At 34.5% G+C, this 19411-nt stretch overlaps 1 protein-coding gene and 1 pseudogene across 6 annotated transcripts in view; one reads left to right on the top strand and one right to left on the bottom strand.

The window, feature by feature from the left end:
- Window positions 1-19411, bottom strand: part of FER (FER tyrosine kinase) — a 383463-nt gene that overhangs the window by 141244 nt on the left and 222808 nt on the right. The gene's annotated exons all lie outside the window — the stretch shown is intronic.
- Window positions 743-3319, top strand: LOC114501817 (annotated as a pseudogene).

The following is a 19411-nucleotide window of genomic DNA, read 5'->3' as shown; positions in this document are numbered from 1 at the left end:
AGAAAGGGGAACCCTTCTGCACTATTGATGAGAATGAACATTGGTGCAGCCACTGTGGAAAATCATACGGAGATACCTTAAAAAAATTAAAAACAGAACTGCCTCATGACCCAGCAATTCTACTTCTGGGAATATATATATGAAGAAACTCGAAATCTGAATTTGAAAGAACATATGCACTCCTATGTTCACTGCAGCATTATTTACCATAGCCAAGATCTGGAAACAACCCAAGTGCCCATCAGTAGATGAGTGGATAAAAAGCCGTAGTACATTTAAACAATGGAATACAACTCGGCTGTTAAAAAGAAGAAAATATTACCTTTTATGGCAGCATGGATGGACCTGGAGAGTGTTATGCTAAGTGAAATAAGCCAGTCAGAGAAAGACAAATACCATATGATGAAGACTCTAATGAACAAATAAACAAAGTAGAAACGGACTCATAGATACAAAAAAACAGACTGATAGCTGTCAGAGGGGAGGGAGTTGGGGAGTTTGGGTGAAAAATGTGAAGGGATTAGCCAAGGGAAAAAAACACCCAAACACCTCATAGACATAGACAACAGTATGGTGATTACAAGAGGCATAAGGGTGTGGGGAGGCAGAACCGGGTAAAGGGGGCATAAATGGTGTTGGGAAGAGACTTGACTTTGGATGGTGAACACATAATGCAATATACAAACAATGTATTATAAAATTTTACCCTTAAACCCACATAATTTTATTAACCAATGTTATCCTAACAAATTCAATTAAAAAAGAAAGGACTTTCCCAGCTCACAGTGTCTATATTATCTTTGTCCACTCACAGGGATCCTGTGGCCCAGTCCTCCAAGAGAAGTGAAAGAAGTGCAAATATTCCCTTCCACTCAAGGACATCAAAAGGCACAGAAAGCAAATCATATATGTAATATGATATAGTTAAAGGTGGCTTCATTTACAGTAAGAAAACCACATTTCTGCTTAAAAATATAATTTTGTGTATGATCTCACTTCATCCTAAATTACCATATTACAATACTTTCTGCTTCCCCCAGGTGTGACATACTAATCCTGCCTTAGTGCTTCTTAGTTCTCTGTCCAAGCTTATATTGTCACCTGTCACCTTGTATTATAATTATCTGTTTATTTTTCAGGCTCCTGGGACAACTGGGAGCTCCTTGAAGGCAGAGACTTATCTTAGTCATCACTATAGCTCAAGAGTGTATCAAGAAGCTATCACATAAAGGACATGCAATTAATTTTGCAAAAATGAAGGGATGAATGTATGCTCCCTCCAACTGTTGTTAGAAAAAGAAAGTCAAGAATTTGCATCTCCGTTGACATCTTAACTACTCTTAATTTCTCTAAAAGTCAATTTTTAAAGACAAAGAATAATTATTTGATTCCAAGGACTGATATTTCATGTTTTACAACAAAGGAAACTGATACAGCACAGTTATAAAAAGCCTTAAACAGCGAAAACTTATAAATGGAAATGACACCACTGTGATGACTGCAAAGGGGCAAGCTGATGTTGCTTTCACAAGAATGCCATACCCCTGTGTTAGAGCCAATGAGCTAATGATGTCATGTACACAGAGACTGAAGGTCCACACAGCTATCGGACAACACAAGAGCAGCTTTTCCCTGTAGCTAGATTAAGTCTGACATTATTTCTGGAAACACAATATCATGCTTTCACATTAACATTTACAGAGATGTTAGAACAAAATGTTCTTTTAAGAATCAATATTTTAAAAAAATCAGCGCTTAGGCCATTTTACCCCTCAGAGCTATGCTGGGTTCGAAGATCTGTGGTAAGACATGGGTGTGGGTATTCCTTCCACAGATTGGGGTTTGTTATAGTTATCAAAATTAAGGCCTACTTCAAAAGATACCAAGTGAAATTTAGAAGATAATGAGAGGGTAAAACTGATTACTATGCCCAGAAATGCTTGGTTGTCTGGGATAAAAATAAGTATGACACACCCAAATACAGGATGATAAATCATGTAACCAATGGAGATATTATTTGCCAGATTTCTTATGCCCATGTAAAAGGAGATATGACAGTTAGTGCAGCTTATGCTCATGAACCCTCAAAGTAAGGTGGGAAGGTTGGCCTGACAAATTATGCTGCAACACATTGTACATACACATTGCACAAGCATCTCAATAGGTTGCCCATGGATAGCTCTACGAAGGCCAAACGGAGGTGACTGGAGATGAGTACAATGAGGAAAGCACTGATGGTCATCCTGGTGCCTTCACCTGCTATGCTATTAGGATGCAGGGCTTTGTAGAACTACTACTAGAAATAAAGTTTTGGGGCCCCTGAAGGGAGCTGGGGAGCTGTGGAGGGAGGCTTGTCTACCCCTCACATAGTACCAAATGATTCCCTAGTTATGATTCAGAAAGCAAGGAATCCAATGCAGAAATACATTGGAAACACATCATGGGTCAGAACACTGCAGGTTACATGCATTACCTGATGGAAGAAGATGAAGATGCTTATAAGACACAATTCTCTCAGTGCATAAAGAACAATGTAACTACAGACATGATGGAAGAGATGTATGAGAAAGCTCATGCTGCTATATGAGAAAGTTCAGTCTATGAGAAGAAGCCTCAGAAAAAAGTTAAAAAGAGGCAGGGCCATCCCAAAATGTCTCTCACCCAGAAGAGAGACTGGGTAGCCCAGATGACAAGCTTCCTCAGACCCCAGAAGAGGCTGCTGAGAGTTAATAAACCAGAGCACAATTTTCTTGGAAGATTTTTCAGACAAAGAAATAAACTTATTGACCAAGCAGCTAAAAAAAAAATCAATGTTTAAAAATATTACTTTAAGAACAAAGATAACACTAAAGTCTGAAAATGCACTTCAGATTCCATTATCACTATAATAATAAAAACAGGTTATTTCCCTCCACATGTCCAGTACTGTGAGAATCAGTGATTTAAGTATGCAAAGAAAGCCTTCACCACTACAGTCCCTTGCTTTAGTCATTATCAATCTATCAAGTAGTTTCTTATTTTTCTTTATTTCATTATACATCACATTCTTATAGACTTTTCCACCATTTACACTTATGGAATATTTTTTCTTCCCCATTTTGGCAAAAGAAGAGAAAAAAAACACTTCATACGATTTAAAGGAAATTATAGTTAGCGTTTGTTTTCATCTCCTCCTCCACATTCATTTAATTTCATATCAAGACACACATGACTCTCACAGAACAAACCTCTCCAATATCAAGTTCTAGACACACTGCCGATGCAGTGTCATCATGAACACCACCACACAGCGTTCAAGGAAAGCAACCTTCAGGAAGACTTTCTGGAAATTATATTACATGAAGAAAAATGACTGTTTTAAAAATAAAACATTTATTGCATATGTAAGTACCTTCTGCAAAGGACTAAATTAGTAGTGGGGTTGTAGATTTAGCCTCAAAATAAGTAAACAAAATTTTAATTGGTACATATCAAAAGCGCCAGTCTACAGAAGGCAATGGTGCTGCCTCTGCTATGAAAAGCCAACCAAATAATCAATTCCCCAATTCTCCATAACCATTTTCTCTTCATTTAATCGTGAACTCAGCAGAGTGTTATTGATCCATTCGAACATTATCTCTGGTGAAATCATTACCTTTACTAACCTAATCTGCTAAGCATTTTAGCAAGCCTAGAAGATCACAACACGGACATCTTCACAGCAGAAAAATACTATAAGGTATGTGTTATATAAGCATTATGAACTAAGCCTCAAAAACACAGAAGGAAATAATTTTTGGTGCTTTCACATATCCATTTCTCCTTTTTCAAAATAAATTCATATTATTTGTGTCAAAAATAAATGCATCAAAACTCAAAATAAATGTTCAAAACTCAAAAATAATCATAGGCAAATAAAGAGAACACAGAAACCTGAATAACATCTTGGAGTATAAAATGAAAGTGGGCAAATGTTTAAGATTTATAGGCAGCGTAACAACATGAGTAACTGGACCCTGGAGGAAAGATACCCCCAAAAGTTAGTTTGCATAAATGCAGGTGATAATTTAATGTTATAAATCAAGACATGAAATCAGGAAGAGAACTGAATGATGTAGGGTCAGGAATGAAGATAATGAATTCTGTTTGAACTATTTTAATTTGGGACACCCAAATCCAGGTGTTGATCCTTAGAGACATTATAATTATCAGTCAAAAGCTTATGAGACTAGTAAGAGAGTGAGAGGAGTACAAACCATGTAAAAGGGAATAGAAATGGAGAGTCAAAATCGAAAACTGAGAGTAGGTTTGCAAAGGTTAAGAATTGTGGCAGACTGTTTAATATCCACGCTCTCCTATCCAAGTGTCCTTGTTCCCTTGAAATGAGACTTTGCCCTTTCTCCCATCCACACATGGAGTCTCTTCCTCACCTTGAATCTTGGCTGGGATTGTGGCAACAGATTGTGGCAGATTTGGCATTGTGCAAAAGTTATAAAGTCTAGACCCCAAAAAGCCTTAAAGTTTCTCTCTTCAACATCTTGGAACATCACCCTAAAATCATGATGATGTGAAGAAGACTGGGATTAAAAACCAGCCATTTAAGCTATCTCAGCTGAGCTGACCCCTTAACTTGTCAGCTGAATGCAAACACGAGTGAGCCCAGGCTAAATCAGCAGAGCTGCCTAGTCAACACACAATCATGAGAAATAAAACACTGTCTTAACACACAAAGTTTTCAGGGGGTGTATTACACAGAAATAACTAACTGACACAAGGACCAACAGGGCTGCTTCCTGAAAGAAGCAAAAGCAAAGAAGATAGTTTCTATACAAAAGTTAGAATTTTCAAAGAGTAGCAGAAGTTTCAAATAGGCTGAGGACTGAGAAGAGGTCATGGAGCTGGTATAAGTAAGCAGTCATCTCAGACACTTAAAAGTTCAATTTCTGTAAGGTGAGCAGGGTAGAATAGCAGCCTTTTTTTGATGAGAAAAATTGATGCAATAAGACAGATTACTCTGATATATTACTTTATAAAAAAGGAAAGACATGAGCTATTTTAAAAAATTGAAGGGGCAGACTAGTTGAATGAAAGCTTTAGCTGTTTGAGATAAAGATGGAGTGGCTGAAGAAACGGCTGTAAGGGGAAAATAAAACTATTTTCTAAAACTAAAGAAAATTGATATATCAAAGACCCAAGGGAGGTGAGGAGAGATGGAATAAGGCTGATGAGTATTTTAATTGGAACTGCTATCACAACACAGCATGGACTAGGTGACTTAAGAATCAAAAAACATTTATATCTCACAGTTCTGGACGTGCCAGTGGATACGGTGGCTGGTATTCGGTGAGAACCTGGCTTGTAGACAAGCACCTTCTAGCTGCATCCTCACAGGGCAGGGAAAGAGAGCGTGCTTCTCTCCTTTTTATAAGGACATTAATCCCATCATGGAGGCTCTACTCACATGATCTTACATAAACCTAATTACCTCCCAAAGGCCCCCTCCTCTTGGTATCATCCCATTGGGGGTTAGGGCCACAAATAGGCAGCCCATAACAGTGAGTTAACCACAGAAAATGAAAACCAAAGACCCAGGTGAGGTGAGTGGAAAAGAGCTGGGATAAAAGAGGAAGATGGAGGGTGGAACAGGTGAAAATAATTGTTGGTAGGCAGGCACAAGAATTTCTTCTCCAGGTTCATAGTAGAAGTAAGCAAGATAATCTGCTAAGATTGAAGAAACCAAAAATTTAAGAGCTTGAGAAAAATGGTAAGGTTTAGAAATAGTTTTATTTAGTCTAATTTCAGGGGACATTTGAATTACAAAGTAAAATAAAATAGATTTGTTCAAAAAGAAACTTAGATTACAATTTTTCCTCATCTTTAAAAATTACATGTAAATAACAATCCCCTTCTTCCACTTTCCTATGGCTACAAACAAAACAAAATAAAACAAAAATGTCTAAGTTAACTGCTTTTCGGCACAGGTACATGGTAAATATAAAAAGCAATATCTTGTTAATGGCTCAGTGAAAACTTCATAGCTTTCTCCGTTTCACTATCTCATATGGAAGAGTAGAAAGAAAAAGAAAAATCATTGAACCTCTCCAAAAGTCAAAGTCATCACTTATAAAATGATCTTAATGCTGGTGCTGTCGGACTCATGAGGTGATCTTAGAGTACATCCAAATGAATACTGACTAAAAACATAATAATTTCAAAGTATTTACAATTTGTTTTTCATTCAATTAATTGTGCTAAAAGTGGTCTCCTTAAAAAGAATTTATCTTAAGTTATACTCTGGTTGAGAGGAAAAATATTTAGTTAAGATGAGATGATTGTTTCACTGATTCTTACAGTGAATGACAATTCCTAGACAGACTACAACATATAAAAGTGTAGTAAGCATAAGGAGGCAGAAGACGTAGCTTTTGCTTTTAGGAATTTCAACTGGAGGAATATTTAAATTCTGTTTGCTATAGGGGATAGTGGGGGGGGCATCAAGGTACATGTATGGAGAACACCTGGAGAAAGCCAAAAGGGGTACTTGAACAACAATAAAAATAAAAAATAAAAAAAATCTCTATATTAATTAGTTGGTGAAATATTAATATTTGGTATATACTAGGTTAAATAAAACATTTTATTGCAATTATAAAAAAATTCTGTTTGCTACACTTTCATTTGTGTGAAAGAACACGTGTAACTAAAATATGTTTCCTGCAGATTCCCTAGGTTTTTTTTTTTGAAGTCCCCTGTCTAGACCAGAATTCTTTTCCAACCACTTTATCATAATCTCTGATTATTGGAACTTAAATATCTTGTGCATATGTATATGTTTGTGTTTGAGTATATACAAATGCTGGAATCTTCCACAAAAATATGATAAATGCTTATATGTTTCACACCTCATGTAAATATAATAGCAACCGTTAACCGACTGCAGATAAACAACCATTAACATACTACAGATATACATGTCGTGTAAGTAGGTATGAATGAATACACACACACACACAAACAAATGGTTATTTTCTCTGTTTGCCAACCTTCCTCACCCTCCAACCTCTTCTATTCTCTGATCCATTCTCTGCTTTGTGTATCAAGAAGCTGACTCCTCAGAGGTCATTTTGAAGGGAGTTGACGGACTTCCAATTAGATTCTATTAGAAGATGCAAAAGCAAAATCATATGGGTGTTCCTTTCCCACCACTCTCTGGTTTGGTGCTGTGTTTCTAGCAGTTGCAACATCTCAGGAATTAAGCTTTTGTTGGGAAGCTCCACCTGTAAAGCACCAGTACCCAATGGGCTCTGCTAACTATTTCTTCCTTCTGTCCATTTATTGCTAGGAATAGTAATGATTTCTGACTATGCTTAGTTTCTAGGAAACTAACCACCCCTAGTTCTCCCCCTTAATCCTACCCACTATTCTATCAGTAGTTTTTTTATTTTAAAAAATCTCTTATTAAAGCCATCTGAGTTGAATTTTGCTTTCTACAAGGACTTCACACACACACACACACACACACACACATCACTCATATGTACACAATATGATAGTAAATACATAAATAATACCAGCCAAACACTAAATTTCAAATGAAACTAACCACCTAAAATGGCCACAGTAATAATTACTGTGCAAGGTTCAAAATGAGGTCCCAAACCAATGTATTTTTGATTTTTCATTTTTTGTGACTGTAAAACATATGTGTCTGATAAAAAGTATTGCAAAAAAGAATGCCAACACTACAATATTTTGCAATATAAATTTTTAAATATTTTAGAATAAATTTATAATCATGCTGTAAGTAATGTATGGCCTGTTTGTTCAGTTAAAAGCATACTATGATCATATTACCATATTACTAATGCAAAAAATATTTTAATAGGCTGCGGAACATTATATTATGTGAATTTATCATCACTTATCTGTTCCTTTTGCAGACACTGGATTATTTCCAAATTTTTAACTATTGTTTTCAATAATTTGGTGAAGATCCCTAAACTTCTAACATGTATTGATATACATCACTAGAAGTAGAGTTACTGAAGAGAAGGATATGGATATCTTGAAACTACTGACTGATAACCAATAAAATATTCTATGATTATGGAAATGTTCTATGTCTGCACTGTGCAACATATCGCCACTAGCCATATGTGTCTATTTAGCACTTAAAGTGTGGTGAGTGAGACTGAGGAAATATTTAATGTAAACAGCCTGTGTGGCTTAGTGGCTATTTGGCACTGCACAACACAGTGCTCGATACCTAATGTCCAACTGTCATCCAGAAAAGTTGTAGTAATTTACACTTTCATCAGCAGAAAATAAGAGTGCTCATTTCCTCATCTCTTCATGAGCAATGGCATTCATTATTTTCCAATATTTGTCAATTTGATAGGAAAAGACAGAGTGTAATTGCTTTTTAATGTACATTTCTTTACATACTAGGGTTAAATATTTCATGTTTTCTATCTGGTTTTCTTGAATTATTTTTTTCTTTACCAATTTTTCTACTAGAGAGTGGGTTTGTTTTTCTTAGAATAAATGCACTCTACAAATTGATGTGTGCCATATCTGTTGCAAATAATTTTAAATTTTGTTTCTGATGACTTTTGATATACAGAAGTTTTACATTTTAATGCAAATTTATCAATCACACATTTGTGTTTTTATCCCAAGCCAATTTAGATAAAGTCTCAAACAACTTACACATAATTTATTTATTCATCACCTTTGTGAAAACATAGTTTCAAGACGAAACAGTGAATTCATACCTGAAGATACCACCCCTGCCTCAAACACATAGCAGTGACAGATAAAATATAAAAAGAAATGATCAAAAAAGTTTTGCTGAACTCAGAAACAAAACATGTAAATACCTAAAAAAACACAGACACACACAGCCCTGGCTGGCGTGGCTCAGTGGATTGAGTGCGGGCTGCGAACCAAAGTGTTGCAGGTTCGATTCGCAGTCAGGGCACATGCCTGGGTTGCAGGCCATGGCCCCTAGCAACCGCACATTGATGTTTCTCTCTCTCTCTTTCTCCCTTCCTTCCCTCTTTAAATAAATAAATAAATAAATAAAATCTTAAAAAAAATGTTGAGTACAAAGATCAAGTGGCAGAATGATATAAAATATGCAAAAAAACCCCCTCCCCAAACAACAATAGCATATGTCTAGTGCAAATATCATAGTACTGTTGTATAATACAAATTAAAGGAAAAATAAATCAGAGAAGTAGGTAACACTAGGACTAGAAGAAAAGGAATAGAATCAGGGAGGGTTTCAAGTTTACCCATATTGTTTCAATTGTTATTTCTAAAAAGCTTCAAGTATGGTAAAATGTTTGAAAAAAATTAAAAGGAGTTTTGATATGGATATTATAATTTCATTTCTGAATATATATATATTTCATATATAATATTTGAAACAATGTATATTTTAAAACAAACTAACAAAAAGAGAACCTACAAAGAATTCTCTAGAATCTTTTTCAAAATAAAAAATGTATTAATCACTTAAAAATAATTTGAGTGGTAACTTCAGTAACAAACAAGATGGAAGAATCCTACTACCATCAATCCCTCCAACTTATGACAACAAAGTTTTGGACAAAATAGAAAAGCTAATTATATGAGAAAACTGAAAAGTTACAAATGGCAGGCAGCCTGGAGAGGAGATGCAAAACTTGTAAAAACACATAGCAAGTGTGAGTTTCCTGGTTATTTTTTCTCTATTGTATCTTGACATTGACCCCAAGGAGAACTCACAGAAGAAATACATAGCAGGAAAGGGCACAAAACACCTGAAAGAATCCCTGCTTTCTGGCCAGGAGACCAGAAAAACATGCCTCAATTATGTGCCCGAGAGTAGAGAGAGATCATCTCCCTCTGTTTCCCTAGTTCTTCACTCCCAGGCCTTATGTTCCCAAAAGTGGCTGCAGTCATAGATTAGAAGGGTGGTGGCAATGAGGGAGGCAACAAGATCCCCAAAATGGAAGAGGAAAAGGGAACTGGTGGTCCCAAAAGTGCTGGGAGGAACTCTTGGTATTTTTTTCTCTTGCTTTTCTTTGCCATTTACCCCAACTGTAACCCCTGGTCAAGTGGAACTGCTCAGCAGCAAGAACTTCTGGAACTACAAGAGAACTCCACTGCCTCCCTCCCCCCATATTAGTGGAATAAATAAGGACAAATGGAAATAGAGAGTACTGTGGACATCTTGAAAAGGAGAGAGCTGGAGATGACCCAGAATTATATGACAAAATGCAATGTTAAAAGGCATCTGCCCATAGCATTTTAACAAATTTTGGACTATCTCCTAAAGATGTTTACATAGCAGACAACCTTAGAAGTTAGGGACAGAGTCTTCCCTCATGATTTGTGGGGAAGGGAAACTGATGAAAAGTTCACGCTGCTTGCTACACCATGAATAATAGACTGTCTGCAGCCATTCAGGCCAGGTGTTTCTTTCCTAATAAAGTGTAGCAAACAAACCTAGAAACATCCCAACATAGTGCTTTTAGGAACTGCCTGGCCACTTGAAACACAAGTGCCAGGCTCACCTGTAAGTTGCACACACTTTATGATTTTATTTACATAACATTGTGGGAAAGGCAAAGTGATAGTGACAAAAAAAAAAAAAAAAAAAAAAAGGTCAGTAGTTGCCAGGGGCCAAGGGGACAGGTTCACAACAAAAGGGTAGCATAAGGAAGTTTTGTGGGTTGAAGTAACAGTGCTGGATCTTGATTGTGATAATGATCACATGACTTAAAATATCTGTCAGAACTCAGAGAACTATATATTAAAGAGTGAACTTTACTGTATATAACTTTTAAAATAGTAGATATACAAAAACATTAATTTGAAATTAACGTTTTTAATTCCAAGCAACTTGGAAGTTCACATTCACTTAAAAGTTTGAAACATTAACTCACAAAATGATATGCTACATACATTAGTTAATATAGAATATGAAAATATTAACTCATTAATATTGGTAATGTCATACAGCAAAAAATTCACAGATTTAGACTTCATTTGTTATTTGGAATTCCTACTTCTAAGACCAGAAACTAATAGACAGCATTATTCCTACTGTCCCTGATTTTTAATTTCAGGTGTTAAAAACAGAAAAAAAATACCATGATTTCCCTATTTCCCTTATCTAAGTTTCTTCTCTTATTTTACTTTGGCTTTTTTGATCTTAACCTTTCACTAACTCTTTGTCACTTTCTATTTTAATAGGACACTAGATTTTACTCCTTAAGGACTTGGCTATCTGTTGCAGCTCTGTAATACTGTTTACCTCAGTTGATATTATTCATTTTATTATCACTATGTCTTAATGTTCACCAAGCATCCCCACAATGTATAGGGCACAAAATGATATTTAAATGTCAAATATCAAACTCAAAGTTCCTGTCCTTTCATTCACCTTCAAAACGGTCTCAAGTTTGACATTAAGCTTTCGATTTAAAGACAGATAAGGTTGGATTTGGGGGCAATATATTTTCTTTAATTTTTAATATCAAAGGAACTTTCTCATCTTGAATTTGACATGTATGAAGGGGACAAGGAACTAGAATTATTCAGCCACAGGAAGAGAAAACTTTAAGATGATTTAATATACATCTGTGGCTAACCTATAGGTTAAGGCCTTGAAATTGCTAAAAGAATACAACAAGCGCTAAAAAAGAAAATCAGCACTTTATGAATGAACAAATGAATGAATGAAAATGAATAAAGGAAGAGATCTTGAAGTACAGGAAAAAATGTTTATTTCTTTGAGATTACAAATTTTGGAGAAGTGCGATATAAACAGCAGTCCAAAAAAATCATACATAACCCTTAAAATATGAGATTGAAGTTGGCCTGCCTATTTAAAAAGTTTCTTATTTCTATTAATACTATACATTTTCATTAAATTTTAGAGCTTTACATATAGACAAACAAACCGACAATTTTTGGTTAATATGAGTTTTCTAAGTTTGTTTGTTTTAGAGAGAACATAACTTACTGTCTGTAATCACTCAGGATTACAAAATATACCTATACTTTTCCCCTTTGCCTTGCTAATAACTGGACCAATTAAACCATGTAGTAGTTAATTCAGCTTCGTTAGTGATAAGCTAAAACCCAGGTGAAATACATACGCACATACATATCCTGTGTGTTTTGTAAACTGGGTGTTTAATCTCAATATTGAAATTTTAGCCAATATATTATTAAAAACATTCTTTCTGACTCATTACAAATAAGGGTACCACTGCATACACAAACACATATGTGTCTATAAATATAAATAATTTATGTTAAACTCACAGGTACAATGTGTAAATTCATACTTACTTCTAATATTCAACAAAGCCTTATTTCATACCACATAAGTTCTGTACATATTTTAATGCTAAGAGTAGAGTACTAAAACTATTTTAGTAATTCTTAGTGTGAAAAATCATGAATATTAATCTAAAAACATGTTTCATGTCTGCAATATTTTGCAGTAGAGGGTCTCTAGATTGCTTGATTTCATTTGAGTTTCATTTTATAGACACTAATGAGAATGACTTACCTCTGTATTTTACTGAAGGATTACTTTTGTCATTTTCTCTCTTATTTCTGGCTCATAAAAGATGTATTTTCCATGTCTCTCTTGAGACTGTTACCCATCTTATCTCTTTCAACTCCCTATTTATGCCTCTACATTTATTTGGTATTATCATAGTTTCTGTTAACCTATCCATTTCCTTCATTCTCTTTTCACTTTCATGTTTTCAAATCTCCTTACCTTTCTGTTTGCACCTCACTGAACTGTATTAGTGGGCAGTTAGGGTGGCATGTACACACACGTATACGCCAATGCTGCAGCAAGTGTCATCATAATGTTCAAAGCCGAAATACTGCTATGTCTAAAGGAAAATGTAATAATTATATAATTGTATTATACAGGTTTTCTCTATTAACAAATGTATAATTGACAAAAGAGACTTTGAAACCACAACTATAAGAGACAAAGAAGGAAACTGCATAAAGCTAAAAGGAACATTACAAGAGGATATAACCCTAGTAAACATTTATGCACCCACCATAGGAGTACCTAAATTGTAAATCAAATCTTGATGGACATAAACTGAGAGAATGATAGAAATACAGTCACAGTCAGGGATTTTAACACCCCATTGACTTCAATGGACAGATCATCCAGGCAGAAAATCAACAAGGAAACAGCAGCCTTAAAGGACACACCAGACCAAATGGATTTAATTGATATCTTCAGAGCATTTCACCTCAAAACAGCAGAATATACATACTTTTCAAGTGTACATGAAGCATATTCTAGAATAGACCACATGTTAGGACACACATCTCAATAAATTTAAGAAAACCGAAATCATATGAACCATCTTCTCTGACCACAGTGCTATGCAACTAGAAATCAATCAGAAAAAGAACACTGAAAAACACACAAAGATATGGATGCTAAATAACATGTTGTAAACAATGAATGGGTCAACAATGAGATCAAGGAAGAAATAGAAAGATACCTTGAAACAAATGAAAATGAGGACACAACAATCTAAAATCTGTGGGACACCAGGAAAGCAATCCTAAGAGGGAAATTCATAGCATTATAGGACTATCTGGAAAAAAAAAAAAAAAAAACAAGGAAAAAGTTCAAATAAACAATCTACCTTTACACTTAAAGAAACTTGAAAAAGAACAACAAACAAAGCCCACAGTGAGTAGAAGGAGGAAATAATAAAGATCTGAACAGAAATAAATGAAATAGAGTCTAAAAAGTTATGCAAAAAATCAATGAATCCAAGAGCTGGTTCTTCAAAAAGATAAATAAAATTGAAAAAAGAGAGAGGACCCAAATAAATAAAATCAGAAATGAAAGAAGAGAAATTACAGCTGAAACCAAAGAAATACAAGGGATTGTAAGAAAATATTATGAACAATTATATGCCAACAGACTGGACAATCTGGATGAAATGGATAAATTCCTAGAAAAATACAATCTTCCAAAAATAAATTAGGAAGAATCAGAGAATCTGAACAGACCAATTATACTTCATGAAATTAAAGCAGTAATCAAAACCTCCCAACAAACAAAAGCCATGGACCAGATGGCTTCACGGGTGAATTTTACCAAACATTTTGAGAAGAACTAACACCTCTTCTTCTCAAGCTATTTCAGAAAATTCAAGATGGGGAAGTCTCCCAAATTCATTTTACAAGGCCAGCAATATCCTAATTCCACAACAAGGTAAAGATACTGATGAACACAGGTGCTAAAACACTCAACAAAATATTAGCAAACCAAATAGAGCAATGCATTAAAAAGATCATACATCATGATCAGTGGCAATCATTCCTGCATTGCAAGATTTGTGCACATTTGTGAGTCAATAAATATGGTTCACCACTTAAAACAAAATGAAGAATAAAAAACCACACAATCATATCAATAGATGCAGAAAAAGCATTTGATAAAATCCAGCACCCATTTATGATAAAAAATGTCAGCAAAATGGGATTAGAGGGGACATACCTAAACATAATAAATGCCATATATGATGAACCCACTGCCAGCATCATATTCACTGAACAAAACTACAAGAGTTCCCCTTAAGATAGGGAGCATGTCAGGAATGACCACTTTCACCTGTCTTATAAAACATAGTACTGGAAGTCCTAGCCACACCTAATCAGACAAGAAGAAATAAAAAGGCATCCAAATTGGAAAGGAAGAAGTAAAACTGTCTTTATTTACAGATGACATACACAGAGAACTCCAAAGATTCTAACAAGAAGCTACTAGACCTGATGAATGAATTTAGCAAATAGCAGGATACAAAATTAATATCCAGAAATCAGTTGCATTTTTATGTGCCAATAACAAACTAACAGAAAATGTAATTAAGAAAACAATCCCATTCACAATTGATTCAAAAAGAATAAAATACCTAGGAATAAAGCTAACCAAGGATGTAAAAGACCTTAACTTGGAAAATGATAAAACACTGAAAAAATAAAATGAAAAATATACAATAAGTGGAAGCACATACTGTGTTCATAGATAGGAAGAATTAAGAGCATTAAAATATCCATGATACCCAAAACAATCTATAGATTCAACACAATTCCTATCAAAATCCCAGTGACATATTTCAGATAACTAGAAAAAATATTTCCAAAATTTATATGGAAACAGAAAAGGCCCCTATAACAACAGTTATCCTGTAAAAGAACAAAGTTGAAGGAATCATGCTAACTAATATCAAACTATACTGAAGGCCATAGTAATCAAAACAGCATGGTACTGGCACAATAGCAGACACATATATCAACACAACAGAACAGAGTGCCCAGAAATAAACCCACAACTTTAGAGTTAATTAATACTTGACAGAGGATACAAGTGCATACAATGGACTAAAGATAGTTTATTCAATAAATGGTGCTGGGAAAATTAGATAAGTGCAGAAAATCAAACTAGACCACCTTTTTACATCACATACAAGAACAAATTCAAAATGGATCAAAGATTTTAATGTTAGACCCAAAACAATAAAAATCATAGAAGAAAACATAGGCAGCAAAATCTTGGACATTGCTCATTGCAATATTTTTTCATCTCCCCCTGCAAGGGAAACAAAAAGAAAAACTACACAAATGGGATTACATCAAACTAAAAAGTTTTTATATAGCAAAGAAAAACATCAAGAAAATAAAAAGATAACCCATAGAATAGGAGAACGTATTTGCCAATACATCTGACAAGTAGTTAATATTAAAAATTTGTAAAGAACTTACAAAACTCAACACCAAAAAACCAAACCAATTTAAAAATAGGCAAAGGACCTGAATAGACCTTTCTCCAAAGAGGACATACAGATGGCCAGTAGACATAAGAAAAGATGCTCAACATTACTAATCATCAGAGAAATGCAAATTATAATAACACTGAGATACTATCTTACACCTGTCAGAATGGCTATTATCAATAAATCAACAAACAAGTGCTGGCAAGGATGTGGAGAAAGGGGAACCTTTTTCACTATTGGTGGGAAGGCACATTGGTACAGCCACTGTGAAAAGCAGTATGGAGATACCTCAAAAAATTAAAAATGGATTTTCCCTTTGACCCAGTGATCCCACTTCTGGAAATATATCTCAAGAAACCCAAAACACTAATTAGAAAGAACATAAGCATCTGTATGTTCATTGCAGCAATACAATCTCCAAGACATGGAAGCAGCCCAAGTGTCCAACAGTAGATGAGTGGATAAAACTACTATGGGACATTTTCACAATGGGATACTAATTGGCTGTAAAAACAGAAGAAAATTTTACCCTTTGGGACAGTGTGTTTGGACCTGGAGAACATAATGCTAAGTGAAATAAGCCAGTGAGAGAAAGACAAATACCATATGATTTCACTCATATGTGGACTCTTATGAACAAACTGAAATAACAAGCAAAATAGAGACAGACTCATAGATAGAGAGCAGGATGACAGCTAAACGGGGGGGGGGGGGGTGGAGGGATTGAGCAAAAAAGGAAAAAGGACTCATGAACATGAACAATAGTGTGTTGAGTTTGGGTGAAGGATGGTATAAAGGGACTAAATGGTAATGGAAAAAAATACACTAAAAACATCTGTGGGGAAAAAAAGTAGCAGCTTATTTTGTATGTTTCTAAAAGAAAAAAACTAAATTGATTGTATTTGTGGTATGCCCCAAATCAGTTAATCAATTCTAGAAAAATGTATTGAGTCCTTTTTATGCTTAAGGCACTTATAATCCTTTCTTTGACCTTAGACTGATTAAGGGACAATGTAAAATGCTTACAAATAACTAAAACAAATACTGATGAATAAAGTATAAGTAGTCTTGTTCAAATCAGTAGAAATGTATTAAATGTCTTGCTATATCATATTAAACATTTTAATAGTTATAGTTATGTATTCTCAGGCTTACTCCACATGTAATTTTTATAATAGAATTACTACTAAAAACAATAACTATATTTGCATGATTGCTTCCTTGGACATTTTTCAAAGGCTTATAAGGATCATGAAGACACAGTGTAAGAGAAATTGCTATATACAAAAATATAAAAAAATCATAATCTGAACAAATAAAGAAAAAGATACATATAGCATTAGTTAAGTTCATCTTTTTCAAAAATGGAAAGAACAAAATTTCACAGTGAATGATAAAATGTGCTAACTAATCCAGGATTTTCAAAGTATTCAGTAAGCTCATAAATGCCAATGTTTTACTGAATTCACAGATACAATATTTGTTTAGAAAATTATATTTAATTATTTTTACTTACTTATTTGTAATATAACTAACTGAACTTAAATATTGCTTAAATATAGAACAACAGATCAGTATCATCAACCCTTCGAGAACTTCTATAATCTTTTCCAATAATCCCAGTTCTCAATGTTTTTCGTATTATAAACAACAACATGATGAGCAGCTTTGAGAATCCAGCTTTGTTTCATCCAAAGAGTTTTTTCCTTAGAATTGATTGCTGGTAATGAGATTAAGAGGTTAAAGATGTCTTGGCTAGTGTGGCTCAGTGGATACAGCACCGGCCTTAGAACAAAAGGGTTACCAGTTTCATTCCCAGTCAGGACACATGCCTGGGTTGCGGGCCAGGTCCCCAGGAGGGGCACGAGAAGCAACCACACATTAATGTTTCTCTCCCTCTCTTCCTCCCTCCCTTCCCCTCTCTCTAAAAATAAATAAATAAAATCTTTAAAAACAAAAAAGATTAAGAGGTCAAAGAGTAGGACACTTCCATTATAGTTTGCTGTGAAGATGTCATTCTACCAGTTTTTAAAAAAAATTTTGTTAAAAACATGTCAAAATAAAACCTGATTATAGCTTTATCTTCAAATATGATTATATTGAACTGACACATGACATATTTATTTGTTTAAACAAATGCAGTCCCTCTCTGGTGAATTGTCAGCCCATGTCTCATCCATTTACATGTTGAATTTTTAGTATATGTCTCATTTTTTATGCGTTATTTCTAATGGTGAGCACTATTCCTAGTCTGTAATTTGTCTTATCTTGGACCTTTGTCCTTTTGGCATTTAGGATTAATATTTTGTCAGATACTCAAAATAGATCACATTATCTTTTTTTATTTTCTGTATGTCTTCTAACCTTTGAAAGTCCCATTTCTAACTCCAGAAATTTATAAATATTAAATTCTATTTTCTTTTTATTGTGATTTGGTTTTTATAATTCTAATCTATTTGAGTGTATAATACTATGAGAAGCAGTACTGAAATTGATACTTTATCAAACTAACCAATTTATCTCACCACTACTGAGAGGTAATCCCCGTCCCAATTTATTTATGATACATACTTCATCAAGTTTTCCCCATATACTTTTATTTTTTTAAGATTTTATTTATTTATTTTTAGAGAGAGGGGAAGGGAGGGAGAAAGAGAGAGAGAAACATCAATGTGTGGTTGCCTGTCACGTGGCCCCCAATGGGGACCTGGCCCACAACCCAGGCATGTGCCCTGACTGGGAATCGAACTGGCAACCCTTTGGTTCACAACCTGTGCTTAATTCACTGAGCTACACCAGCCAGGGCTCCCTATATACTTTTAGATGAATAGTAATTTCTCACATCTGTGTATTTTTAAGTGTAATGAGAAGACATGAGCGTAATATTCAATGATATCTAACTATGAAGAATGTATAGAAATAACTCCTGACTGGCATTTACTTATTCTCCGGCATCATGTCTTGGGTTAAGAAACATTTTGTGTCCTAGATATTTTTCTTCTGTATATGCAAATATAATTAGTTAATCTTTCATTCAGATTTTATGTTTTTCATATTTAGTCACTAAAGGTACTTACATATACATATGCAAATATATCCTGGTTTTGGTGAGACATTTTATTTCATTTTTGTATTTCTATCTTCCAAATTATTAACTTGACTAATTGAGTAGCTTCCATAAATCTAGGGAGCACATTCCCAATTCCTTTTTCCATATTCCCCTAGATCTTTGTCTTCACTAACCTTAACTCTCCACAAAAAGAGGTTTAAGAAATAATGAAGGTAAGCTATCAGGTTCTAGATGTCTTTTAGTAACCTTACTTCTAGAAAGATATTCAGAAAGTAAGGCAAGCAAAGGAGAAGATAGAAAAGTACTAGAAAGATTAGGTGGCCTAAGAGAATCTTTTTGAAAATTTGTGTAACAATCCCAAAAGTATACATTTCAAAAGAGTTGTGCGCAAGAGATCAAGAGGGCAAAGAGAGGAATGTTATAGAGAAATGAGGGAAAAAATGAGTGAGTGTGATTGTATATGTGTTAGCATGCCTTGAGTTGAGTTAGGTTTCTTAAAATGACTCCCTTTTTTTTGAAGAAGAATCTGGTA

Source organism: Phyllostomus discolor, chromosome 3, assembly GCF_004126475.2.
Source record: "Phyllostomus discolor isolate MPI-MPIP mPhyDis1 chromosome 3, mPhyDis1.pri.v3, whole genome shotgun sequence".
In the NCBI taxonomy this organism is placed as follows: Eukaryota; Metazoa; Chordata; class Mammalia; order Chiroptera; family Phyllostomidae; genus Phyllostomus; species Phyllostomus discolor.
This window is presented reverse-complemented; position numbering and strand designations above follow the sequence as displayed.